The sequence below is a fragment of the Rhinoraja longicauda genome, chromosome 32, assembly GCF_053455715.1.
Source record: "Rhinoraja longicauda isolate Sanriku21f chromosome 32, sRhiLon1.1, whole genome shotgun sequence".
Classification (NCBI taxonomy): Eukaryota; Metazoa; Chordata; class Chondrichthyes; order Rajiformes; family Arhynchobatidae; genus Rhinoraja; species Rhinoraja longicauda.
The window spans coordinates 11,627,424-11,654,961 of record NC_135984.1 but is presented as its reverse complement, the minus strand read 5'-3'; the positions used below and the strand labels follow the sequence as shown (position 1 = coordinate 11,654,961).

The window sequence follows — 27,538 nt, the reverse complement described above, 5'->3', positions numbered from 1 at the left end:
AGAGGTGAGGGCCTATTTTGACGGTCTGGGGGCGGTTGGTCAGGAAGTCCTTGATCCATTGGCAGATGGTTTGGGAAAATCCAAGGTCGGAAAGTTTGGTGACCAGTCTGCTCGGGATGACCGTGTTAAAGGCAGAGCTGAAGTCGAGGAAGAGCATCCTCACATAGCTCCCCTGGTGTTCAAGGTGGGTCAGTGCAGTGTGAAGAGCAGTGTCGATGGCATCCCCTGTAGACCTATTTGCTCTGTAGGCAAACTGGTGTGGGTCGAAGGTGGGTGGGAGGCTGGCTTTGATGTGCTGCAGGACCAGTCTCTCGAAGCACTTTGTGATGACCGGTGTGAGTGCTACCGGACGGTAGTCGTTAAGACCGCTGATGACAGACTTTTTCGGCAGTGGGATGATTGTGGCGGACTTCAGGCAGGGAGGGATGGTGGATTTTAAAAGGGACAGGTTGAAGATTTTTGTGAAGACCTCAGATAATTGGTCTGCACATTCCCTCAGCACTCTGCCCGTCACACCATCGGGGCCTGCAGCTTTCCTGGGATTCACTGCTCTGAGCACGCGCTTAACATCATACTCCTGCACAGTGAAGGTGTTGCTGTCAGGTGCTGGAGAGGGTGTTATGTCTGCCACTGTAGCTTTCACCTCGAAACGAGCAAAGAAACAGTTAAGTTCCTCTGCCAGCGAGACGTCGCCGTCGGCAGTCGTGCGGTTGCTGGTCTTGTAGTTGGTGATGTGCTGGATGCCTTGCCATACCCGCCGTGGGTCATTGTTGGAAAAGTGGTCCTCAATCTTCCTCTTGTAGGACGCTTTGGCATCCTTGATGCCTCTCTTCAGGTTGGTTCTAGCAGCACTGTATAGAGCTCTATCACTAGACCTGAAGGCGGTGTTACGGTCCTTGAGGAGAGACCTGACATCCTTTGTCATCCAGGGTTTTTGATTGGGATACAACCGGATGCGTTTGTCGACGGTGACATTGTCAACACAGTTTTTGATGTAGCAAAGTACAGTTGATGTGTACTCCTCCAAGTCATGATCCTCAAAAATATCCCAGTTGGTCCTTTCGAAGCAATCCTGCAGCTGCGAGGAAGCTCCTTCAGGCCATGTCTTAACAGTCTTTATGGTGACTGGAGCTTTCCTCCTGAGTGGGGTGTATGCTGGAGTTAGGAATATGGACAGGTGATCTGACTGCCCCAGGTGTGGTAGTGGTGCTGACCTGAAACCCTTCTTAATATTTGAGTAAACCTTGTCTAGTGTGTTTTTCCCCCTGGTAGCACATCTTATGTGTTGTTCAAGTTTCGGGAGAACTGACTTTAGGTCTGCATGGTTGAAGTCCCCGGCTATGATGTGGGCTGCTTCTGGATATGTGCTCTGTTGTGAGTTTATTGCACCGAGCAGGTAGCCTAAAGCTGTGCTAGCGTTAGCATTCGGTGTGATGTAGACTGCTGTTACTATAACCCCTGTAAATTCGCGAGGAAGGTAAAAAGGCCTGCATTTAACTGTTAGGGACTCCAGATCAGGAGAACAGTGGCTATCTATGATTTGGATGTTAGTGCACCAGCTGTTGTGCACGTAAATGCATAACCCCCCCCCCCCTTGCTCTTACCGGAGTCGATGTTTCTGTCCCAACGAAACGCTGTACGCCCGGCTAGCTCAATGGCTCCGTCTGGGATAAGTGGATGAAGCCATGTCTCTGTTACTAAGAGAATGCAACAGTCCTCCACGAGTTTGTTTGCTGATATCTGTAGTTTTAGTTCGTCCATTTTGTTGATGATGGTTCATGGGGAATGTGAGGACGGGTGAGAGAAGATATGACCGGCAAAGCTTTAACCCTGTCTGAACACTGAGGGGACAAATGAAAAACAATCAAAACTCCCTTGTTGGGGCTTTTATAAAATAACCAAAATCCCTTGTTGTGAGTAGAGGGCAAGCAAGCTCTTTGAAGGTCGTAGCGACTTGTATATAGATGGGCACAGTGCTTTTTTGTAGATGACTCTGACATTAAGTTGTGTGAAATCTTCCTTTGAATGATAAATTTATTGGCTCCAGTCCCATTCCAGAGATTGAAGCACAAAAAAATCTAATCTGTCACTGAGGAAGTTGTCCATTGTCAATTGTGACTCAAGTAAATGTTATGGATGGGAGCAGTACTTTTTATGTGGACCAAAAAGTGGCCATGCACAAATAACAATTCACAGGACACTATTGGCTGCAGTAGATCAATCTCGTTTTGAACTTTTTAACGTTTCGGCACAAAAGAAGCACTGGATGGGAGTATTTAAAGGAATTGCAGATGCTGGTTTACAAAAAGAAACACTAGGTGCTGAAGTAACTCAGCAGATCGAGCAGCAACTCTGGAGGACATGTATAGGTGATGTTTTGGGTTGGAAGCTTTCTTCAGACTGATTGTAGTCGGGTGAGAGAGCTGAAAGAGAGTTTGGGGCAGGACAAAGCCAGGCAAGTGATAGGTGGAGAAACAAAAAACTGCAGATGCTGCTTTATACCAAAGATAGACACAAAGTGCTGGAGTAACTCAGCGGGTCAGGCAGCATCTCTGGAAATGCTGGCTGATCCGTTGAGTTACTCCAGCATTTTGTGTCTATCTTAAGTGATAGGTGGATACAGATGAAGGGAGGGGGGGGGGTGCTGTTTAGCAGCCGGGTAGATCGAGGTTGGAGATGAAAAAGAGTCAAAAGGGTGGAAGATAAAGAGAGAAGTGGAGTGAAAAATGAAGCCAGAGGGAGGGATATAGTTGGAAGAGAACACTGGGAAGGAGATAGGCGGACAGGACAGTGGGAGAATTGGGTGTGCATCTGGGAATATTTTATTGATTGGTGCATGAATATGCAGGTAAAGAGCTGTTGAGATGCCAGCTCAGCACATAGCTGCCTTGCATGTGAAAAAAAATCTAATTACACGTTGCTCCCCGGGAACAATACGTGAGAGTTAGATTGAGCTTGTCAGCAAACCTCTCTGAGCACCATCAATATGCATAACGCTGGTGCGGGGAATCAATCATGCTTTATAAATGGGAGTACACTATCCCAGCTGTGTCATCACTAGATTTATTGAGTCGATGTCTGCTACGGCAATGAAGGGTAAATTGCAGTGAATGAAGCATTTTAATTTGTGACAAAATGTTTCTTAGCGTCACCTTGGATACCCCTGCGGCAACTTGAGATATCGGCTGTCGGGTTCAGACTTCACTCCCGACATAAAGCAAGCTGCTGAATAGCAAAGGTGTAGAGGGAAATGGGCCAAATGCGGGCAAATGGGACTAGCTTCGGTAGGGCATCATGGACGGGTTGGGCTGAAGGGCCTGTTTCCGTGCTGTGTGATTCTACGACTCGAAGACTCTTTGCTGAAGGAACTCAGTGGGTCAAGCAGCATCTGTGGAGGGAAATGGGCAGACGACATTTCAAGTCAAGTCCTTTCTTCAGACTGAAACCCCAACCCGAAACATCTATCCATTTGTGTTGCCTGAACTGCTGAGTTCCTCCAGCACTTTGCTTTGTGGTTTTTTTCTCTCAGCACATTACCTGTAGGGGAGTCTTCAGTGAAGGAGGTGCCATCTTGCAGATGAACCCGTGTGTTTGTCAACTGCCTTCCGAAAAGGCCTGATGAGCCAGTTAACATGGCCAGTTTGTGATGGCCAATAAATATGGCCCAGTCAGTGATACCTAACCCTTGTGTAAATGAACACAGGACATAGAACAGAACAGCACAGGAACAGGACCTTTGGATCTCAATGTCTGTGACCAATATGATGCCGGCCAACTCCTAACAGCTTGGACATAGTTCACAGCCCTCCATTCCCTGCGTATCCATGTGCCTATCCAAAAGCCTCTTTTAAATGCTACTATCGTATCTGTATCAACCCCCATCCCTGGCAACGTGTTCCAAGCATCCACCACTCTCTGTGTAAAAAACAAACTTCCCCCACACATCTCCTTCCTCTAGTATTTGACATTGGGGAAAAAGGGTTCTGACTGTCTACCTTACCTGTGCCTCTCATAGGTTAATACACCTCTATCAGGTCTCCTCACAACCTCTGTCCAAGTCTGTCCAACCTCTCCTTGTAGCTAAAACTCTCCGATCCAGGGAGCATTCTGGTAAACCTCCTCTGTACCCTTTCCAAAGCCTCCACATCCTTTCTATAGTGGGGCGACCTGAACTGCATGCAATACTTAAAATGTGACCTAGCCAAAGTCCGACAAAGCTGCATCATGACTTCCTGACTCTTGTATTCAATGCCTCAACCAACGAAGGCAAACATACCATATGCCATGGTTACCACTCTATCTGCTGGTGTTGCCAGTTTCAGGGGGTTATGGACATAAGCATGTTTGTAAGATGTCAATGATCACACTATAAGAATAGTATTAAACTGCCACAAGGGTATAAAGTATAAAGTACCTTTATTGACATCCAAAAACATGTTTTTGGACGAAATTAGGTTACCCACAGTGTAGGTCTGCAGAAAATTCCCATTTTATCCTACCCAACGTTAATCCCTCATTCATAAATATGTTCACCGTGGATTTATCACTCACTGAGCAATCCCACTGTGCATGGTTGTTTCTACGTTTCCCTGTGAAAATGCATCTCGAAAGAATTTCATCTAATTATTTTTTACTTTTTCTCATCAGTTACTCAACCTGACACTTAGTTCTCCAGTCAATGAATGCCAATAACACTGCCGATCCCAATAACGCCCCGAAATGCATCCTCACCTCACAGCTTTAGTTTCTTATTGTCACGGGCACCGAGGTGCAGCTAAAACTTTTTTTTGTTTGCGTGCTATCTAGCTTTTTCTGTGACTGGATTGCACGCAAACAGAAAGCCTTCCACTGTACCTCGGTGCTCATGACGGCAATAAGTTAAACCATTCAGTGAGGATGAATTTTTCAGCAATTTAAGATTTTTATGGATCTGCCAGTTAGTCAAAGGCAGCGGATTTAAGGAAAGAAAAAATGTATTTCTGTAGCACCTTTTATGACTTCAGCATATGTTCTACAACAAAAGAAGTGCGGTCATTGATGTTTGATTTAGTTTATTGTCACGTGTGCCGAGGTACAGTGAAAAACTTTTGTTGCGTGGTGACTGTGGTATTATGGGAATAAGAGTGTAAGGAATGCGGTGGCCGGAGGTGACGTGGGGACCCGGGGTGTGGCAGTGAGGGAGTTGCCCGGGCATGCAGACAAGCAGGCGGCTCCTGTACAGAGTTGCTAATTAAAGGTATACTCCGTTTACGTCGTGGTACGAGCTTTATTATACAAATAAACGCGACATGGTGTCAAGAGTGGGATCCTTGTAAGCAAAAATATTAAAAAAAAAAAAAAAAGAGGAAGGGGTATCGTTTGGCGCGAGATGGGAGACGAGCCTGCAGATATGGCGCAACCCACACCAACTGCTACGTTCACAATACAACCTCCAGAGCCATTCGATTTCACCAAGCCTCAAGAATGGGAGCGTTGGATCAGGAGATTCGACCGCTTCCGGCTTGCAAGCAATTTAAACGCGACGTCAGCAGAAAACCAGGTGAACACGTTAGTGTATTGCATGGGCGATGAAGCTGAAGATGTGCTAAAGGGGCTAACGCTAACTGCAGATGAGAGGAGGGAGTACACAGATGTCAAGGCGGGCTTTGATGCATTTTTTGTACCTAAAAAGAATGTAATCTATGAAAGAGCCAAGTTCAATCAGCGTGTGCAACTGCCAGGTGAAACGGTGGATTCCTTCATCACTGCTCTGTACGGATTAGCTGAACACTGCAACTATGGACAGTTACAGAACGAGCTGATCCGCGACAGGTTAGTGGTCGGGCTGAGAAACGTCTCATTGTCAGAAAAGCTACAGCTAGACAGAGACCTAACCCTTGCAACTGCAATAACAAAAACAAGGCAGTCTGAACAAGTTAGACGACAGTGGTCTGACTTAAGAGGAGAAAATAGCGGTGCTAGCAAGTGCTCTAATGTTGATGCAGTATATGCTAAAAGCTACAGAAAACCCAAATTTCCCTCAAAGCCTCAGCCACAAGCACAAACACCAAGCAAAAATAGACTTAATACACGGCCTCAGCCAGGTTCAAAGGCCTGTTATAGATGTGGAAAAATGCCCTTGCATGGGAAATGGGAATGCCCTGCTAAAGATGCTGTGTGTCACAACTGTGGCAAAAAGGGACATTATGGTAGAGTGTGCAGAAACAGTGCAAAATCTCTCAATGCTGTCACTACAGAGGAAGAAGAGAGCTTTTTCCTGGGAGCCGTGGATGCTGGAAAAGACCCGTGGACGGTGCAGCTAGAAGTGAGACAAAAAAAAGTGTGCTTTAAAATAGACACTGGTGCTGATGTCACCGCCATGCCAGCCGAGGTGTACTATGACATTACAGGGGGGCATGATGTGAAACGCCTGGCAGTGTCGACACGCCCATTGTTTGGGCCAGGGGGCGATGCACTCTCTGTCCTGGGTGTAGCCAGAGAAACACTGCGCAGAGGCAGAAAGAAAGCCATAGAGAACATTTATATAGTAAAAGACCTGCACACTGCACTGTTGGGAAGGCCTGCCATAGAACGACTTCAGCTTGTGTGCAGGGTTAACGGCATCACCGTGGAATCAGTGAAACAACAATATCCGAAGCTGTGTAGCGGCTTGGGTCTTGTTCGGAGGCCATACTCAATTAAATTGAAGCCAGAGGCTGTGCCCTTCTCTCTCCACACGCCACGCAGAGTCCCTCTGCCGCTTATGGGAAAAGTGAGGAAGGAGATAGACCGTATGGAGAAGATGGGCGTAATCACCAAGATTGAGGAGCCGACTGATTGGTGTGCCGGGATGGTGGTGGTGCCGAAGAAAACAGGTGATGTTCGCATTTGTGTGGACTTCACAATGATGAATGGATCAGTATGCAGAGAAAAGTTTATCCTGCCTTCTGTCGAGCACACTCTGGGCATGCTAGCTGGCGCAACAGTATTCAGCAAATTAGATGCCAACATGGGCTTTTGGCAAGTACCATTGACAAAAGAGTCTGCCAAATACACCACCTTCATCACGCCTTTTGGGCGCTACTATTTTAACCGTCTACCCTTTGGCATAGCATCAGCACCCGAGCACTTTCAAAGGATGATGATGACAGAAGTGACCGGTGGCCTGGAGGGGGTACTGTGTCACATGGATGACATCCTGGTCTGGGGACAGACGCAGGAGGAGCATGATGTGCGGCTGCATGCAGTGCTAGAGAAGGCATATAAGGCCGGCATTACGCTCAACATTGGCAAATGTGAGCTCACACGCCACACAGTCAGATTCCTGGGTCATGTGATTTCAGCAGATGGAGTGAAGCCAGATCCAGAGAAGACGAGAGCAGTACAAGAAATGGATGCACCCAAAAATGTCAGCGAACTCAGGAGTTTTCTGGGCATGGTCAATCAGCTGGGCCGCTTCTTGCCTAACCTGGCCGAAAAAGACAAAGTGCTACGAGACCTGCTGTCCAAGAAGAACCACTGGTACTGGGGGACAGAGCAGCAGGCCGCCTTTGATCGGTTAAAAACAGAGCTGTCATCCACACCAGTGCTCACATTATACAACCCAAACAGTGCTCTAAAGATCTCTGCTGATGCTTCTTCCTTTGGCCTGGGGGCAGTCCTGCTGCAGAAAAGCGATGCCATGTGGTCACCTGTGGCATATGCGTCCAGGTCAATGACACCGACAGAGCAGCGTTATGCTCAAGTAGAGAAGGAGGCATTGGCTGCGACATGGGCATGTGAAAGGTTCAGCTGTTTCATCCTGGGAAGACCATTCGAGCTGGAAACTGACCACAAGCCGTTGGTGAGTCTGCTGGGAGGGAAAGCTTTGGATGACCTCCCACCAAGAGTCCAAAGATTTAGGATGAGACTCATGAGGTACAACTATACAGTCAATCATGTCCCTGGCATGAGGGACACCTGGGGGTGACAAAGTGCAGGGGCCGGGCCAAACAGACGGTATGGTGGCCAGGACTCAGCAGCCAGCTGAATGACATGGTGCTGAAATGTAGAACCTGCATCCAAGAGAGAAGGAATGTCAAAGAGCCGCTGATGCCAACGGAGATGCCAGACAGGCCTTGGCAAACCTTGGGAGCTGACCTATTCACGCTGAAAAACAAGACTTATCTACTAGTAGTTGATTATTTCTCAAGGTATGTGGAAGTTGCGCTGCTGTCACACACAAGGTCCACAGATGTGGTGGTACACCTGAAATCCATGTTTTCTCGTCATGGAATTGGGGAAGTTCTTAAAAGTGACAATGGGCCCCAGTTCTCAGGTAGCCACTTTAAAGCCTTTGCAGCAGAGTATGGCTTTGTGCACATCACGAGCAGCCCCAGGTGGCCTCAGAGCAATGGTGAGGCGGAACGCGCTGTACAAACCGTGAAAAACCTGCTAACAAAGGCGTCAGACCCATATCTTGCATTGCTGGCCTACAGAGCAACCCCTCTACAGAACGGCTATAGCCCGGCCGAGCTGTTGATGGGGCGCCGCCTCCGCACTACTGTTCCTGCCCTTCCAACCCTGCTGAATCCAGTTTTGCCTGACTACAACGCGCTGGGGGCCAAGGAAAGGGAGAAGAGGTGGAACGACGCAAGATCCTTCAACAAGAGGCACGGAGCGAGAAATCTGGAGCCACTAGTACCTGAGGAGGAGGTGTGGGTCACCGATGCACGAGTCGAGGGCAAAGTGCTATCTACACACAATACCCCTCGCTCTTATATCGTCCAGGTGCCTCAGGGCACACTGAGAAGGAACCGGCAGCACTTGGTGCCGCTGCAGACCAACAGTGGGGTAGTCGACGCTGATGAGCCACCGGTGGGAGAAGATTCAGCTCCACCAGAGCCAGCTCCACCAGTAACAACATCACCCAGCAGAGAGGGCCCCACCACAGAGACTGTGCGGACCAGGTGTGGGAGAGAGGTTAGAAAGCCGAAGAGACTTGATTTGTGATTTATTGATCTGTTTTCTATAATAAAGGAAAAGAGAGGGTGAAAATGTTCGGTAAACCTGGTACATTTACCTGAAACCTGAGAGTTTAAGTTTTGAAGAACACAGCCTGCTAAAGTAATAGTTCACAGTATGGTAACGCGGAAGTTATTTTATTTCTATTTTGCATGCTTGAATCAGGGACAGGTCTTCCAGCAAAAGGGCAGAATAAACCCCTTAAGACCTGCAGAGACAAAGGTAGTCCACCCTTTGTTCTCAAAGAAAGGGAGATGTGGTATTATGGGAATAAGAGTGTAAGGAATGCGGTGGCCGGAGGTGACGTGGGGACCCGGGGTGTGGCAGTGAGGGAGTTGCCCGGGCATGCAGACAAGCAGGCGGCTCCTGTACAGAGTTGCTAATTAAAGGTATACTCCGTTTACGTCGTGGTACGAGCTTTATTATACAAATAAACGCGACAGTGACCAGTCAGCAGAAAGACAATACATGATTACAATCGATCCATTTACAGTGTATAGATACATGATAAGGGAATAATGTTTAGTGCAAGGTAAAGCTAGCAAAGTCCGATCAAGGATAGTCCGAGGGTCATCGAAGAGTAGTTCAGCACTGCTCTCTGGTTGTGGTAGGATGATTCAGTTGCCTGATAACAGCTGGGATGAAAATGATGTCATGTAAGAAACAGAGCAGTGAAAAAGTGCACAGTAACATGCAACAAACAACCATGTGAAAATATTGGACACATCTCCAGGGACCACTCCTCTACTCTTCAAAGCAGATGGAATCTTTAACATCTACCTGAGATACAGTTGACAATGTATAACTTCCTCAGTGACAGAATAGATCTTTTCACACTCCAACTTCTGCAACAGGACTTGAGCAAATACATTTATAATTCAAAGGATGATTCCAGACAACTTAATCTCACAGTTACTGAAATTTAGAGTCTTAATCAAGCTTGCAGTGTAGACGTTTGCTCTGATATGACAGAAACTGGAGTAAACATAGCGAGAAAAGTGAGAAGGATGTTAACCCTTCTCCATAATTACAATAAAACTATTCACTGAAATTCAAACCTGGTAATCCCCTCAAGGAAACTTGGATAAAGTGGTTAGACCTGAAATTTTCCACGTAGCGTTGGAAATTGGGTAAATGCAGATGAGGCAAATGTTTGAAGATGAATTTATTTTTCTTCATATCCTCCTTGCTTTCATCTTGTCTCTGTTCTTTTCCTGCATTGTGACTATCGCCAGTCCAGAGAACGTGCCCCACAGGCACTAGTGCCTGACACTGGTAGAAATGAAGTCATTCAGCGTTGAAACAGGCCCTTTGGCCCAACTTGCCCACACCGACCAACATGTCCCATCTACACCAGCCCCACCTGTTTGCATTTGGTCCATATCCTTCCAAACCTGTCCTATCCATGTACCCATCTATTTTTTTCTTAAACATTGCCTCAGTCCCTGCCTCAACTACCTCCTCCGGCAGCTCATTCCATACACCCGCCACTCTGTGAAAAAGTTACCCATCAGGGTCCTATGAAATATTTTTCCCTTCACCTTAAACCTATGTCCTTTAATTCTCGATTCCCCCACTCTGGGCAAGAGACTCAGGGCATTTACCCAATCTATTCCTCTCATGGTTTTATACACTTCTATAAGATCACCCCTCATCCACCTGTACTCCAAGGAAAAGAGTCCCAGCCTGCTCAACCTCTCCCAAAAGCTCAGACCCTCGAGTGCTGGCAACATCCTCGTGATTGTACAACTGTGGCTACGCATGCTACGATGTGTGTGGCGAGCATGCAATACAAAGTTTCTAACTAAGTGGCTACACGTGACAATAATAAACAAATAGTTTAACTTGATCAATGCCAATGGTCAACATGTACATTTCCTCCAAAACTGACCATTTCCAAATCTTACCTGATTTTAGCAAAGCTCAAACCAAGACTTATCTACGGGTAAACCAGGTCACAATAATAGTCATACAAGTCGACTTTACAATATGGATGTCCTTCGGTTATGAAGCAAGGGCAAGAACCTGATGGGAGCCACTGTGACCGTCACTGGCTTCTTACGGGCTGTCTGGCAACTCTTGAATATAGCTGTTTGTGTGCACTGTGTAGCTAACCGGGATTGTACTTATGCATGGCAATAATCGTACTGATCTGTATGCAAAGAAGAATCCCACTGTCCCTTGGTGCAAGTGATGATAAAGGAAACATTGAACCATAGGTTCTCAGTCAATTAACATCCAACAAAGTCCATTTGCAGAGTAACAGTCAAATATACAGGGAACTCAAAGTAAGTTATGTCCTCTTAATTCAAGAGTTCCTCATGAACTGCCCAGATCGCATTAGTCTTGAGACACAATCCTTGAAAAGAAAAGTAACAGTTTTAAGGCAATAATTATTGTTCCCACAAATGATATTACAGGTTCTAGTTCTCTGTTAAACAATGGCATGATTTTACCAAGCGCAGTGATTTTTTTTTTATCCATACTCTGCAATCCTCTGCAGCCTTTCAATCCACCAGTTATCTGTGTACCCATGTGTATCCTACCGCCAAATGTAACTGGTAACAAGCCCTGGAAATTCTCATCCTGAACATCTTTGCTTTTTTCCACCTTTAAGTCAAGTCAAGTCAAGTCAATTTTATTTGTATAGCACATTTAAAAACAACCCACGTTGACCAAAGTGCTGTACATTTGATTAGGTTCCAATAGAAAAAAAAAAAAAAGAAAACATACAGTAGCACGCAAACAGTTCACAGCGCCTCCTCAATGAGCCTCAAACGCTAGGGAGTAGAAATATGTTTTGAGCCTGGACTTAAAGGAGTCGATGGAGGGGGCAGTTCTGATCGGGAGAGGGATGCTGTTCCACAGTCTAGGAGCTGCTTCCTAAAACCCAATAATCCAAACTTCTGGTCGTCTTGTCCAACATCTGCCTTTGTACTTCAGCATCGATTTGTTTTTTGCTTGGGAATGCTCCAATGGCATGTTTGGGGATTTTTGCTGTCTGAAAGATGTATGAATGGAAGCAGTTGTTGCAGACATTTTAACCTGAGTTTTCAGGAAAGGTGGGCAGGGATTGAGGAGGCAGAAATGTCGTGGAGTTTGGAGAGGAAATGGAGGATATGAAACGTGTGTTAATTTGCAGCATTAATGACGGAGTTAAGAGTTTATTTTGGGTGGGGCTGATGACAAAAGAAAATCTGAAAAAGGTCAGTGCGTGAAGAGAAGGCGCCACTTTTAATATCATTTTACACAATTTCTCTCGATACTGCTGCTTAAACTGCCAAATGTTTCCAGCATTTTCTGTTTTTACTTTAGCTAAAGCAAGTCAGTGTGGGGGTACGAGGATTGAATGGGGGGGGGTGTAGATCCATGTCTGGTTTTACTGTTGTGCATCCGGTCCATAATCCAGGCCGGGTTTTGTACTGCGTTATCCTGGTGTTAGTTAGGAGACTATCCTGATGGCTGGAGGTAATGGTAGCCAGTGATGTGCCAATGATCTGCTAATAAAGGACTTATATACACCGGAGTGCCTCTGAATGTACGCACTCACAAACAGGGGGAATGTGAGGGGAAATTCCCCTTTGCAGCATATCATATGATGTGGACAACTTTCACAAACTCCAGTCTTCCTGTGCTGCTTCATACTCAGTGTTTTAGTTCAGTACAACCACTGCTGTAACATTGGAATCACTGCAGACAACAGCCATCCAGCAATGACCCTGCAAACAGCAATCTAGTACCATTCTCTGAAGGATGAAGATTTGTCCAGGGCACTTGGGTGTCAATGTTTATTCCACAAAATTATTTCTCTTCCTCACTTCACATCTGTCCATTTACAAGCTGTTTATTTTACAGCAATAGTTGTAATCATTTTTTATTTAACATTTATCTATTTGCAGTTTCCAATCTCGCCGTGTAAAGAGGGAACCAAAATGTCACCCTGTCTCATAACCTTAATTAATTTGCTATGGGGTTGAGTTTGCTGTTTGCTGTACAGAATTCAGATGAAGGACATGATTCTGTTTTACATATTTGATGAAAGACAAGAAACCAATGCAAGTACAAGGGACACAAAATGCTGGAGTAACTCAGCAGAACAGGCAATATCTCTGGAGAGAAGGAATGGGTGGCTTTTCGGGTCGAGAACCTTCTTCAGACTGGCTCAGTCTGAGGAAGGGTCTCGACCCGAAACGTCACTCATTCCTTCTCTCCAGAGATGCTGCCTGTCCCGCAGAGTTATTCCAGCATTTTGTGTCTATCTTTGGTGTAAACCAGCATCTGCTGTTCCTTCATACACATCTAATTCATTGAGCTGCCTATATCGGGACAATGGGAACGCCAATAGCATAGGTTGGTGACAGCTTTTGACACTCTTGATGGCATAAAAGGACCCCATATAGCTGCCCAAACTGTCACGGTTGACAGCATGAAAAGCCCCCACGTAGTTGCCTGTGCATTATGCCTGGCGGCAATGATGCCGCAACTGACAGCAAGGAAATTACCTGTCTAGCTGTCAACCTCGCTTGACAAGGTGAAAGTAGCCCATTTAGTTGCTCTGGTGGAATCTTAAAACATAATACATTGCTGCAATTATTTTATTAATAAGAATATATATCAAGTCAGGCTGCTTTTTTACAGAGTGTGAGTGAGTGATGGAGCCAGATTTATAGTCTGAGACCGATAGGTGAGCAATTATTTTCTTTGGCCAGAACTGAAGAATAGTGACGATAGGTTGCTGTGGGGTTTCAGTGTTGAGCAGGGTGTGAGTGAGCTGCACAGTGGTGAAGGGGCAGATCCCATCTCCATGGAATGGACTAAGACTGACTGCTTAATTCTGATCCCTTAAAGGCTCTCACTTTTGTGGTTGCAAAATCCAAGAGTGGGGGCTAATCGTGCTAGACTTTAGACTTTAGAAATGCAGCGCAGAAACAGGCCCTTTCGGCCCACTGAGTCTGCACCGACCAGCGATCACCCCGTACACTAACACTATCCTACACACTTGGGACAATTTACAATTTTTACCGAAGCAAATTCACCCACAAACCTGCACGTCTTTGGAGTGTGTGAGGAAACCGGAGCACCCGGAGAAAGCCCACACGGTCACAGGGAGAACGTACAAACTCCGTACAGACAGCACCCGTAGTCGGGATCGAACCCGGGTCTCTAGCGCTGTAAGGCAGCAATTCTACCAATGCCCACGTTGAGAGGAGACTACATTGTGAGTGCCATGTTGGAAGAAGTGCAAGTAAATCACTGCTTCACCTGGAAGGACTGTTTAGGTCCCTGGATGGTGGGAAGGGAAGAGGTGAAAGGACAGGTGTTACATCTCCTACCCTTGTAGGGGAAAATAGGGTGGAACACGTTAGCTTGTCTGTCCTGCAGGAAACTACTCAGCCACATCACTGCCCACGTTGCACCTTCTAAGTGCTATATTAATCCTTTCACACTTATGGGTTCACTTCCTGACTTTGAACCTCATTGTGTCTGTCAACCATTTTCAGAGAAGAACTCGGAGACCAGTAGGGCGTTAAAATCAACCAGAAGATGAATAAAAGGGGAAATCTGCATTCTTAAAGAACAGAGGTGACTGATAACCTCAAGGGAAAGGTCGCTAAAGAAGGATGGAAGGAATGGAAGTTATGTTAAGAAATTGAAATGAAGCAGATAGTTAAATGCTGGAGGTAGACTCAAAGTTCTGGGGTAACTCAGTGGGTCAGGCAGCATCTCTGGAGAGAAAGGACAGGCAATGTTTCGGGTTGGGACCCATCTTCAGACGCTGAAGAAGTGTCCCGACCTGAAATGTCGCCCATCCTTTTTCTCCAGATAAGCTGCCTGACCCGCTAACGTACTCCAGCACTTTGTGTCTATCTTTGGTATTATGGCGAGTCTGGAGGCTTGTACTTTGTTAAAGAAGTTTATTGCGGCAGCAATATTCAATTACAAAGGATAACAAACGAGATTACAGACAACCATTAACTCAAACTGTTCACATCGAAGTTCTCTTCCCACTGACTGGTTTTGGGCGCCCAAAACCACCACGTGACCTTGCTGGCCAATCAGCGGGTTCGACTCTCAGGACCAATCCCTATGGTCGCACCACCATGTGACCTTGCTGGCCAATCCGAGGGTTCGACTCTCAGGACCAATCCCTATGGTCGCCACAGTATATACCAGCATCTGTAGTTCCATTCTACACATAGTTAAACACGAGGACGGACCAGTTTATAAGAACAGCCCGTGATTTTGTAGTAAATATAATTTGTTCTCTGTGTTACTGTATTATCCTGGTTACTATGCTGCCAACTACTTTCAAGGTGCACACATCCTCAGGAGCCTTCTACTTCCTAAGTGGTTCATTAGTAATCCTAACTATCTATGTTGTCATCTGAATCCATTCAATTACAGTTTAGTAATCACGACCGAGCATGAATTATCTGTGTTACATCCAGACAAGTTAATTGTGATGACGAGAGGAAACAGCTGTTCCGAAATATGCTTCTAAATTTTTGATCTCACCATTGAAGTTATTTTGTGGAGCTCCGGTTAGTTTTTGACTTAATTAAGAAGAAAATGTCCTCTTGTAAACACAACCTGAGGCTTGGCTGCTCTGGTGGTTGGTGTTCTGTTGAACTGTACTGGCCCTGGGTGTTATCTCAGATGATTTCCAAAAGAGATATAAGAAGGAAGCTATGTTTATGTGGTGGCTGTTGCTATCTCGGGATGCTTCTGGTGTTTCATTCAATGTTTCAATTATACTTTATTGTCACAGGTACCCAGGTACAGTGACATTTTTTGCACACCACACGGGGCGGCACGGTAGCGCAGCGGTAGAGTTGCTGCTTTACAGCGAATGCAGCGCCGGAGTCTCAGGTTCGATCCTGACTACGGGTGCTGCACTGTAAGGAGTTTGTACGTTCTCCGCGTGACCTGCGTGGGTTTTCTCCGAGATCTTCGGTTTCCTCCCACACTCCAAAGACGTACAGGTATGTAGGTTAATTGGCTGGGTAAATGTAAAAATTGTCCCTAGTGGGTGTAGGATAGTGTTAATGTACGGGGATCGCTGGGTGGCACGGACTTGGAGGGCTGAAAAGGCCTGTTTCCGGCTGTATATATATGATATGATATGATATGAATGAGTTGTCACATATCTGGCACCGACAAAGTTACAAAAGTACTCATTAGAGTCCCAGTGGTTCCCCCTTTGTTCTTGGCGGTCCCCCAGTTGGATCCCTCTTCGTTCTCGTTTGTTGCCACATAACTGGTTAAGTGTTGCAGTGGATAACTGTGTGGACAGCAAGCTACCATGAAATGGAAAACTGATTCAGTACTCAATGCGTGACTGATTTAGTACGAAGGTATCACAAAATGCTGGAGTAACTCAGCGGGTCAGGCAGCATCTCAGGAGAGAAGGAATGGGTGACGTTTCGGGTCGAGACCCTTCTTCAAACTGATGTCAGGGGAGGGGGCGGGACAAAGATAGGATGTAGTTGGAGACAGGCAGTGGGAGAACTGGCATCTTATATGGCATGGACAATGTGGGCTGTGGGGCCTGTTGCTGTGCTGTGGGGCCTGTTCCTGCGCTGTGGGGCCTGTTCCTGCGCTGTGGGGCCTGTTCCTGCGGTGTCGGGTCTGTTGCTGCGCTGTCGGGCCTGCTGCTGCGCTGTCGGGCCTGCTGCTGCGCTGTCGGGCCTATTCCTGCACTGTCGGGCCTGTTGCCGCGCTGTGGGGCCTGTTGCCGCGCTGTGGGGCCTGTTGCCGCGCTGTGGGGCCTGTTGTCGCGCTGTGGGGCCTGTTGCCGCGCTGTGGGGCCTGTTGCCATGCTGTCGGGCCTGTTGCTGTGCTGTGGGGCCTATTCCTGCGCTGTCAGGCCTGTTCCTGCGCTGTGGGGCCTATTCCTGCGCCATGGGGCCTGTTCCTGCGCCGTGGGGCCTGTTCCTGTGCCGTGGGGCCTATTCCTGCCCTGTCGGGCCTTACCCTGTGCTGTGGGGCCTATTCCTGCGCTGTCGGGCCTTACCCTGTGCTGTGGGGCCTATTTCTGCGCTGTGCTGTTCAATTTTCTATATGTTCTGAATTCAATCTGGAACTTCGATTCAAGGTTTATTGGGCATCTCTCAATGGGAATGACTCACAAAACGTTGAGTAATGTCTGGCTCCATGCGTTTAAATCATGTAGCACTCCATCTAAATATCAATCTCAACATTTCTCCGCTGTTGACAGTTCAGCTTAAATTGCAAAGTTACTGTTTACCCTCAAATGTTTCACTTGCTTGGTTTTCTCCCTCAGGAGTGAGATACAGAAGTACTTGTTATTTTTTTCTTCGCTCATTTTCCTCGGCAGAGGTACAATTCCACGTCAACAAACATGGGTTAAATCTATTGTCAGAACTATTTGATTCAGGATGATAGAGAATATCAACAAAGATGAATGCAACAATGAAATTGAACATTGTTCGATCCTGGAGAGAATTTTGTTTACACTAATTTTCAGGTTCTGGGCATCACTAGCTAAATCAACGTTTATGGCCTATTAATATTTGATGCAAGAAACTGGTGGCAGCAGGCCTTCTCGTAGGTCATTATTGGGGAGTGAGTTGCATGACTTTGAAACAGTGGCAGTGAAGGAGTGGGTGATAATTTTCCATGTAGGGTTACTCAGCGACTACACAGGGAACCTGTAGTTGTTGGTGGTGATCCCATGGACCTGTTGCCCATGGTCTAAGGTTTTCTGGATTGATAGGTATTGTCGGAGCAGCCTGGGGAGTAACTGTAGACGGTGCACATTGCAGCCTCCGTACAGCATAGAAACAGAAAATAGGTGCAGGAGTAGGCCATTTGGTCCTTCGAGCCAGCACCGCCATTCAATATGATCATGGCTGATCATCCAAAATCTGTACCCCGTTCCCGCTTTCTCCCCATATCCCTTGATTCCATTAGCCCTAAGAGCTAATCTAACTCTCTCTTGAAAACATCCAGTGAATTGGCCTCCACTGCCTTCTGTGGCAGAGAATTCCACAAATTCACAACTCTCTGGGTGTAAAAAAAATTCCTCATCTGTCGTAAATGGCCTCCCACTTATTCTTAAACTGTGACCCCCTGGTTCTGGGCTCCCCCAACACAGGAACATTTTTCCTGCATCTAACCTGTCCAATCCTTTAGGAAATTTATATGTTTCTATAAGATCCCCTCTCATCCTTCTAAATTCCAGTGAATACAAGCCCAGTCGACCCATTCTTTCATCATATGTCAGTCCCGCCATCCCAGAAATTAAGCTGGTCAACCTACACTGCACTCCCTCAATAGCAATAATGTCCTTCCTCAAATTAGGAGACTAAAACTGCACACAATACTCCAGGTGCAGCCTCACCAGGTCCGTATACAACTGCAGTAGGACCTCCTTGCTCCTAAACTCAAATCCTCTTGCAATGAAGCCCAACATGCCATTAGCTTTCTTCACTTCCTGCTGCACCTACATGCTTACTTTCAGTAACTGGTAGATAGAATGAATGAACATTATAGAGCTACAGGGAGAGGTTGAGTAGGCTGGGACTCTATTCCTTGGAGCGCAGGAGGATGAGGGGTGATCTTATAGAGGTGTATAAAGTCATGAGAGGAATCGATCAAATAGATGCACAGTCCCTTGCCCAGTGTAAGGGAATTGAGGACTAGGGGACATAGGTTCAAGGTGAAGGGGAAAATATCTATTAGGAATCTGAGGGGTAACTTTTTCTCACAAAGGGTGGTGGGAATATGGAACAAACTGCCAGAGGAGGTAGTTAAGACAGGGTCTATCGCAACATTTAAGAAACTGTTAGACAGGTACATGGTTAGGACAGGTTGGGAGGGATATGGACCAAACGCAGGCAGATGGGACTACTGTAGCTGGGACATGTTGGCAGAAGGGCCTGTTTACACACTGTATCACTCTTTGCCTATGACTCTATGAGTGCTGTTAGAATTGACACTTACATCAGTGGCAAATGAATAAGAATACCCACCACATAGTTCCACTGCATTCTGCAACCTATGTCAGGAACACATCTCGACTTAACAAGTTGACTTTGTAAGATTGTCCGCATTATTACATTGCATGGAAACAGATGTTTGAGAAGGAAGCAATATGGTATGAAGCCATTAGGCAATTCTTGAGTAGGTGAGGTGATTTGCTTTTCCTGGGGTATTAATGAAATACAATCTGTACATTGTATACAAATTATTTTACAATGCCAAAGTAACCCAAGGCATTTTGAAGAATGAAGGAGAGGTTATGAACAATATAAACACTGAGCTGCTTTGGGAGAGGTGACAAAAGACTTGGTTAAAGAGATAGGCTTGGTTTAAACCAGCTTCTGCAGTTCCTTCCTGGACAAATTCAAAGGTCTTGTTATGCAACAGATAGAGACTAGTAAAGGATTCATCAGAATTATTATTCCTGGCATTCATTCAGAATATCTAACATGCTGGAACCCCTCACAGGTGAATTATTAAATAAAATCCAGTCTCAACCCAAAACTTCATCTATCCGTGTTCTCTCGAGATGCTGCCTGAGCTGCTGAGTTGCTCCTGCACTTTGTGCCCTGATGTGTCTTCACCAACATCTACATTTCTTTGTTTCTACCATTAACCTGAGCTGATGATCCAAATCTTGACCAAGGAGGTGGTTTAAATGAGCACTAAATTGAGGGCGAGAGAGTGAGAGAGAGGGACTTGAGGGATTTCTGGAGTTTATGGCCTTGCCAGCTGAAAACGTCTTTTTTTTTTTTTTTTAAATATAAAGTATTGGAAAAATATGGGTTAGGAACAACTTTTATAAACTGGATTAAAACTCTAAATGTGAATCCTAAAGCTAAAGTAGTGACAAATGGCCAAATTTCAACACCGTTTCAATTAAAAAGGTCAACTAGACAAGGATGCCCATTATCACCTGCTTTATTTGTCCTGGCGATAGAACCATTAGCTGAACTAATTAGAACTGACCCAGATATTAAGGGTTTTAAAGTCAATCAGGAAGAATTTAAGATTAATGTATTTGCAGATGATGTTTTGATATACTTAACAAAACCATTAGATTCGTTGCGCAAATTATCTTTTAGATTAGAAGAATATGGAAGAATATCAGGTTATAAAATAAATTGGGATAAAAGTGAAATTTTACCCCTTACTAAAGGAGATTACACTCAATGTCGATTACTAACCCAACTTAGATGGCCATTAATTGGTATAAAGTATTTAGGTATAAGAATTGATAATGATATGAAGAATTTATATAAATTAAATTATTTATTATTACTAAGAAAAATAAAAGAAGACCTTGATAAATGGATGGCATTACCAATAACATTAATAGGAAGAGTTAATGCCGTTAAAATGAATATATTTCCGAAGTTACAATAGTTATTCCAAACATTACCAATACAAGTACTTTCAATTAAGAGCTTATTTAAAAGATAAATTGGGTCAAACAATGTTATTGCCGAAATCTAAGGAAATTGAAAACCTAATTCAAAAAGGACAAATATTTTTTTTTACTTCTATTATATATAATCTAATTTTAAAAAAGGCTCCTAAACAAGGAATTCATATATCAAGGCGAAAATGGGAAACGGATTTGAATATTAATATTGATGGAACAAATTGGTCAAAACTATGCCTTGACAGTATGAAAAATACAATAAATGTTCGGTTTAGACTAGTACAATATAACTTTCTGCATCAATTATATATCACACCACAAAAATTAAAGAGAATAAATTCAAGTTTATCTGACCAATGTTTTCGGTGCAATCAAGAAATTGGTACTTTTTTTCATTCTACTTGGTCCTGTTCAAAAATACAACCTTTTTGGACAAACTTAAGAAGTTTTTTAGAACAGATTATCGGAATACAACTTCCATACAACCCAAGATTTTTGTTATTGGGTGATGTTGAAGGAATAAGACCACAACTTAAAATGAATAAATATCAGAAAGAATTTATAAAAATTGCATTAGCAGTAGCCAAAAAAACTATCGCAGTTACTTGGAAATCTGATTCCTATTTAAGTATGGACCTTTGGAATAATGAAATTTCTAACTGTATCCCACTTGAAAAAATTACTTATAATTTAAGGAACAAATATGATACTTTTTTAAATATCTGGCGTCCTTATCTACAAAAGAGGGGCCTATATATATAGAAGAATTGTTCATATTCACAATGGTTCTTTTGGGAGAGATGTATATACTTATACAGTTTATTCTGTTTGGAATTCCATGGGGCGTGTGCAGGACCCCCAACAACCAGGCAGTCTTTAATCTTTTTTTCTTTTCTTCCTTTTTCTTATTTGGGGTTAGTATAAGGGGGATGGGGGGAAGGGTGGGGGGTTTGTTTTCTAAAAAGTTCTGTAAAAAATAAAAACAAATAAATAAAAATAAATAAAAAAATAAAAAAATAAAGATAGAGACTAGTAAAGGATTCATCAGAATTATTATTCCTGGCATTGTTAGAATCAATATTTATTACCCAGTATTGCATACTGAAAGTCACATTGTTGTTACAGAGGGATAGCCTGATTCAAATTCTGATTTTGCCATCCAGATAATATTAGAAATAGTCTGAAGAAGGGCCTCGTCCTGAAACGTCACCTATTTCTTTTCTCCAGAGATGCTGCCTGGCCCGCTGAGTTGATCCAGCTTTTTGTGTCTTTCTTCAATATTAGGGATATAACAATTTAAAAAGAATTGATATTTAGCTTTGTTTTAAAGGTGGTTTTTCAGTTAGGTCTTGACCGTCATTTTACTTAAATGTTATTAGCTTCAAGTGGGGTTTTTTTTCCAAAGAAATAGCCTGAGGCGAGGAATCAGCATTGTTCAGCCCCAGGACAATACCCTGCCAAAGCATCAAAGAGAGAATTAAACTAGTTAATAATTGAGCACTGGGAAGTTTGTTCACTGTGAGAAAATTAATTAAAAGAAATGATCAGATTAGTTCTGAAATAGATGAAGATGGTGGGGAACTGGGATTCAAAGTTGTGTTTGTGTTCAATAAATTGTATTTAGTTCGCGTATTTAATGACTTGCATTCATTCAGAATATCTACCGTGCTGGAACCCCTCACAGGTGAATTATTAAATAAAATCCAGTCTCAACCCAAAACTTCATCTATCCGTGTTCTCTCGAGATGCTGCCTGAGCTGCTGAGTTGCTCCTGCACTTTGTGCCCTGATGTGTCTTCACCAGCATCTACATTTCTTTGTTTCTACCATTAACCTGAGCTGATGATCCAAATCTTGACCAAGGAGGTGGTTTAAATGAGCACTAAATTGAGGGCGAGAGAGTGAGAGAGAGGGACTTGAGGGATTTCTGGAGTTTATGGCCTTGCCAGCTGAAAACGTCTTGTTTGACGACTGTGTTTATACTGTATATGATATATCTGATCTGTTAGGATAGTATGCAGAACAGAGCTGTTCACTGTGCCTCAGTACATGTGACAATAACGAACCCAAACCTAAACCAAAACCGAACCTGGAGGACAACAGATATGTCTGAGAATATGAAACAATGAAGGAGGTTGCAGAGGCAGGGAAGGGAAAGAACAAAGTGGAACAAAACGTGAAAAAGAGATCTGGATTTAAAAAACTGAGGCTTTACTTGACCAGGGGTCGAGAAAGGACAGAAACCACAAAGGTGATGGGTGAATGGGTCTTGGTGGAAGTTGGGATATGGAGGTTGAAAGGTGGTGATGGAACAGTTGGACTAAGAGATCATGGAAGGGATGAGGGTAGGGCAAGGCAAGGGCAGCATTGGGCATTTTGACAGAGGTAGAAATAGGCAGACCCAATGATGAAGAAGGGTCTCGACCTGAAACATCACCCATTCCTTCTCTCCAGAGATGCTGCCTGACCCGCTGAGTTGCTCCAGCATTTTGTGTCTACCTTAGACCAAATGATGACTTGCATATGTGGTCTGGTTACGTTTCAGACACATTCCCACTGACATAACATAAAACAGAAGGGAGCCATTCAGCTCATTGAGTCTATGCTGCTTGTCAGCTGAGCAAATCACATCAGTTCTATTCCCTGCCCTTTTCTTCCTTGTTGCTCAGCAGCCTATTCTCTCTCTTGTATGTTCATCAATATTATTGGCTCCACCCTTCCTGACGTCACCCATTGCCAGCCCTGAGTTCCAGCCTTTTCCCTCCTCCAGTCTATCCCCCCCCCCCCCCCCCCCCCTTCCCTACTTTCAGTAAACGGGTTCTGACTCCAATCGTCACTTATTCTTTAACTCCAGAGAATAGGTGACCCGCGTTTGGTCCATATCCCTCTAAACCTGTCCTATCTATGTACCTGTCTAAATGTTTCTTCAACTTTGGGATGGTACTTGCCTCAACTACATCCTCCGGCAGCTCGTTCCATACACCCACCTCCCTTTTGTGTTAAAAAGTTACCTCAGGCTCCTATTAAATCTTTCCCCCTCACCTTAAACCCATGTCATCTGGTTCACGATTCCCCCACTCTGGGCAAGAGACTGTGCGTCTGCCCGGCCTATTCCTCTCACGATTTTGTACATGATTTTGTATCTTTCTTTTTGAAGGATAGTTAGAGATATTGAAGATGTTCTTATTCTATGAATTAATAACAAGAAGGATATTTTGCAGGGAAACAAAACACCATAAAGCTAATGGAAATGTTCAGAATTGAAATGTGAAGCCAAATCCTTGGCAGGGACGAACTTTCATGTTATCGCCTTTTCTTCAAAGTCAAGAATCAAGCTGAGGATCACAGCATGTGAGCAGAAATGCTCCTGTCTGAATCTCTCTGTGCTGCTCTGCAAGATTCACCTTGTTCTTCATTGATCATAAAGTATTAAATTAATAATTTCAAAGGCTCGCCAGATCGAATATTTCAGATAATCTGCTGAGGCACTCTATAATTGTTCATGTTTGAAGAAAATATGAGAAGAAAATTAATGTTTTATTGGAGAATGTCTGTTAAATAATCATAATAGCATGGAAGGATGCCATTAAACCTATCAAATCCTCCTAACCCTGGCAAAGGGCAGCACAGCGACGCAGTGATAGAGCTGGTGCCTCACAGTGCCAGAGACCCGTGTTTGATCCTGACTACAGGTGCAGTCTGTGCAGAGTTAGTATGTTCCCCCTGACATGGGCTTTCTCTGGGTGCTCTGCTTTCCTCCTGGATTCCAAAGACATGCATGTTTATAGGTTCATTGGCTTCTGTAAATTACCCCTAGTGTGTAGGACATGGAACAAGTGTGCAGGTGATCAATACGATACGATACGATAAAACTTTATTCATTCCCGGAGGGAAATTGATCAATGGTCAGCATGGACTTGGTGGGCCAAAGGGTCTGTTTCCACACTGTACCTCTGAACTGCACAGTGGCACAGTTGCTCCCTTACAGAGCTTACAAGGCCCGAGACCTATGCTCAATCCCGATTATGGTTGGTGGCTGTAAGGAATTTGTACCTTCTCCCTGTGACTGCGTGAGTTTACTCCAAGATCCTCGGTTTCCTCCAAAGATGCACAGGTCTGTAGGTTAATTGGCTTGGTATAAATGTAAAATTGTCCCTGGTGTGTGTAGGATAATGTTAATGTGCGGGGGTCGCTGGTCTGTGCGGACGGTGGGCCGAAGGACCTGTTTCGGTGCTGTATCTCTAAACTAAACTAAACCAAACTAAAGCAATCCGATCAGTCCCATTGTCCCACACTCTCCATGAAGCCCCAAATTATTTTCCATTTTGGTGTTTATCCAATTCCCCTTGTAGGCCCAGTCAAAGCCATTGAACCAGTAATGGGGATGATTGAGTTTGAGTAGTTGATATTACTGGAAACAAGGGACGGTTGCATGGGAATACCACCACCTCCATGTTCCACTCCATCTGCACACCATCCTGACCTCGAAATAAGTTGCTAGTCTTTCATCCACTAAGTCTACATCATCGGAATTTCACTGTACAATGAACAAGAGCCAATAAAGTATCATCATCGTCGGCATAAAGATCTCAAACGTTCAAGGCAATTAGGATTAATCAATAAATGCCGGCCTTGCCAAAATCAGTCTGAGCTTAAAACTCAGAGAACAGACTATTTATAGAATGGAGCAAACGGAACTTATGAATGAAGCCACAGAAGCCTCTCCCCGTCAGATTAATTGCTCGAGGGAGATGCAGTAAATGAAGGAGAGTTGCATCTAAATTGCGTTGCTTCAAATAAATCTCAGTCTTTGGGCAAGATTGACAGGAGAATTTTCTGATCATTTTGACTTTGCTTCAGAGATATAGCGCAAAAACAGGCTCTCCGACCCACCAATGATGACCCGTACACTAGTTCCATCCTACATGCTGGGGACAATTTACAGCAGCCAATTGACCTATAAACCTGCATGTCTTTGGAGTGTGGGAGGAAACCGGAGAACCCGGAGAAAACCCACACAGTCACAGCAAGAATGTATATACCCCATACAGACAGCACCCGTAGTCAGGGTTGAACCCGTGTCTCAGGCACTGAGAGGCAGTAACTCTTCCACTGCGCCACCATGCCACCCCCTGGTTGGGCAGAGCTTTGTCATTTTGCGATGCTTTTTTAATGTTTAGCCGATGGATCCAGAATCTCGCAAGAAATCTTCCCTAATTTGTAGTTGGAGGTTTGAAAGGAAGGTTTAAAGAGACTGCGGTTACGGTGATGCAGGGCAGAGGAATATTCTGATCTCATGCACTGCTTTCTGAGCATGAGGAGCTAATTTGTGAATGACCTTTCCGGCAGGCAATTAAACAAATGCACAAGGACAGTTTATGACAAGCAGATTGTGCCTGGTTTTGTGGATGCTGGGCTAGATAGACTCTCATTTGTTTTATAGGATAGCTCTTCATGATGCAAGGTCAAGATAACAACTTGGTCTGAAAGTACACCATTGCTATTTTTATATTTTAAGGGTAATAATATGACTTTGGTTTGTATTTACAAATGTAACATTCAGTAATTTATTTATAGTATTTAGACCTGGCCAGTTCTCTTGGCTCATTGGTCTAACCGTCCTGATGCCTTTGTCTGAAAATAGTTACCACCGGTTAGTTTCCAGTCCTGGGCATTGCGTTTGGTTTCTTATGTAGTCATCATCTTAAAGGTTTTCTCTTTTTGTTTATTTTAAAATTTCGGGTGAGCTTTTTCAACTTGGAGCTCCAATAAGCAATTTTGTACTCCAGATTTGCACGTGGGATAAACTGATCTTATTTTACACTAATCAACACAAATGCATTAGGAATTTTGTCAAGATTGCACCATGGTAATTGAACTCGTGATGTTTACAATGTATGATTTATACATTTCTTCAAATTTGGATTTACATTGTTATTAATTGTGTAGGAAAATAACTGCAGATGCTGGTTCAAATCGAAGGCATCACAAAATGCTGGAGTAACTCATGCCACATCTCAGGAGAGAAGGAATGGGTGACGTTTCGGGTCGAGACCCTTCTTCCAACCCGAAACGTCACCCATTCCTTCTCTCCTGAGATGCTGCCTGACCCGCTGAGTTACTCCAGCATTTTGTGATACCTTTGTTATTAATTGAATGACTAACTGACCATTCTCCTTGCTGTGATATCTCTGCATCGTTTTGGGCAGTTTTATCATCGGTTAATTATCAGGCAAATGATCTAGTGTTAGTGCAGAAGCCCCAGTTGGCATAGACACAAAATGCGGGAGTAACTCAGCGGGTCAGGCAGCATCTCTGGAGAAAAGGAGTAGGTGACGTTTCGGGTCGATACCCTTCTTCAGACTCAGTTGTGATATTCCCTTCAGAATGTCCGTAATACTGAGATGAAACTTGCTGTTATTCTCTGTCTTACTGCAGCGGGTTGTGAGTGTACACAGTGACAAACCAGGACTTGACTGGTAGCAATGTTGTCTCTTGACATAATAGATTGCAGATTTGAGTCCCATTTCAGAGAGATGGGAACAAGGATCTAAGTTGATGCTCTAGTACGAGACTGTCGGAAGTGCTGCTTTTTGAGCAAGACATCTATACACTAAAACTCTCGTTTGTTTGTTTGTTTGTTTGTTCCTGAACTTCAGCCAAAACGGCACACGATAGGGCAACAATTTTAGGCCCTCATTACTCACCGTCGTCCCTTTGGTGCTAGTGGAAGAAGTTTCATTGAAATCGGTGTTATATTTTTAAAGTTATTCACATTTTAAAGTTTAAATCTATCTCCTGGGGGGGGGGGGGAGGGGGAGGAGAGAAGATAAGGTTGAGGGGGGTGGAGTGGGGGGGAGGGAAGGAAGGGGATGCAGGGAGGGAGGGAGGAAGGGAGGAGAAGTGGGGGAGGGGGGGAGGAGGAAGGGAGGAGAAGTGGGGGAGGGGGGGAGGAGTGCTGCACCAATGCAGGAGAGGTTTGGGCCCAATGGGCACTTGGTCTAGTTAATACTGAAAACTCGTCTCAGTTGAATGTGAAAAAAAACTAATCTGAAGACAGGCAGATGAGTTATTGCAGGTATCCTCACCTATATTTATCTCTTAATGAACAGCGCCAAAAACAGATTATGTGGTCATTGCAACATTG

At 44.5% G+C, this 27,538-nt stretch overlaps 1 protein-coding gene across 1 annotated transcript in view; it reads left to right on the top strand.

Moving 5' to 3' along the window:
• Nucleotides 1–27,538, top strand: part of bace1 (beta-secretase 1) — a 131,189-nt gene that overhangs the window by 80,255 nt on the left and 23,396 nt on the right. The window lies entirely within an intron of this gene.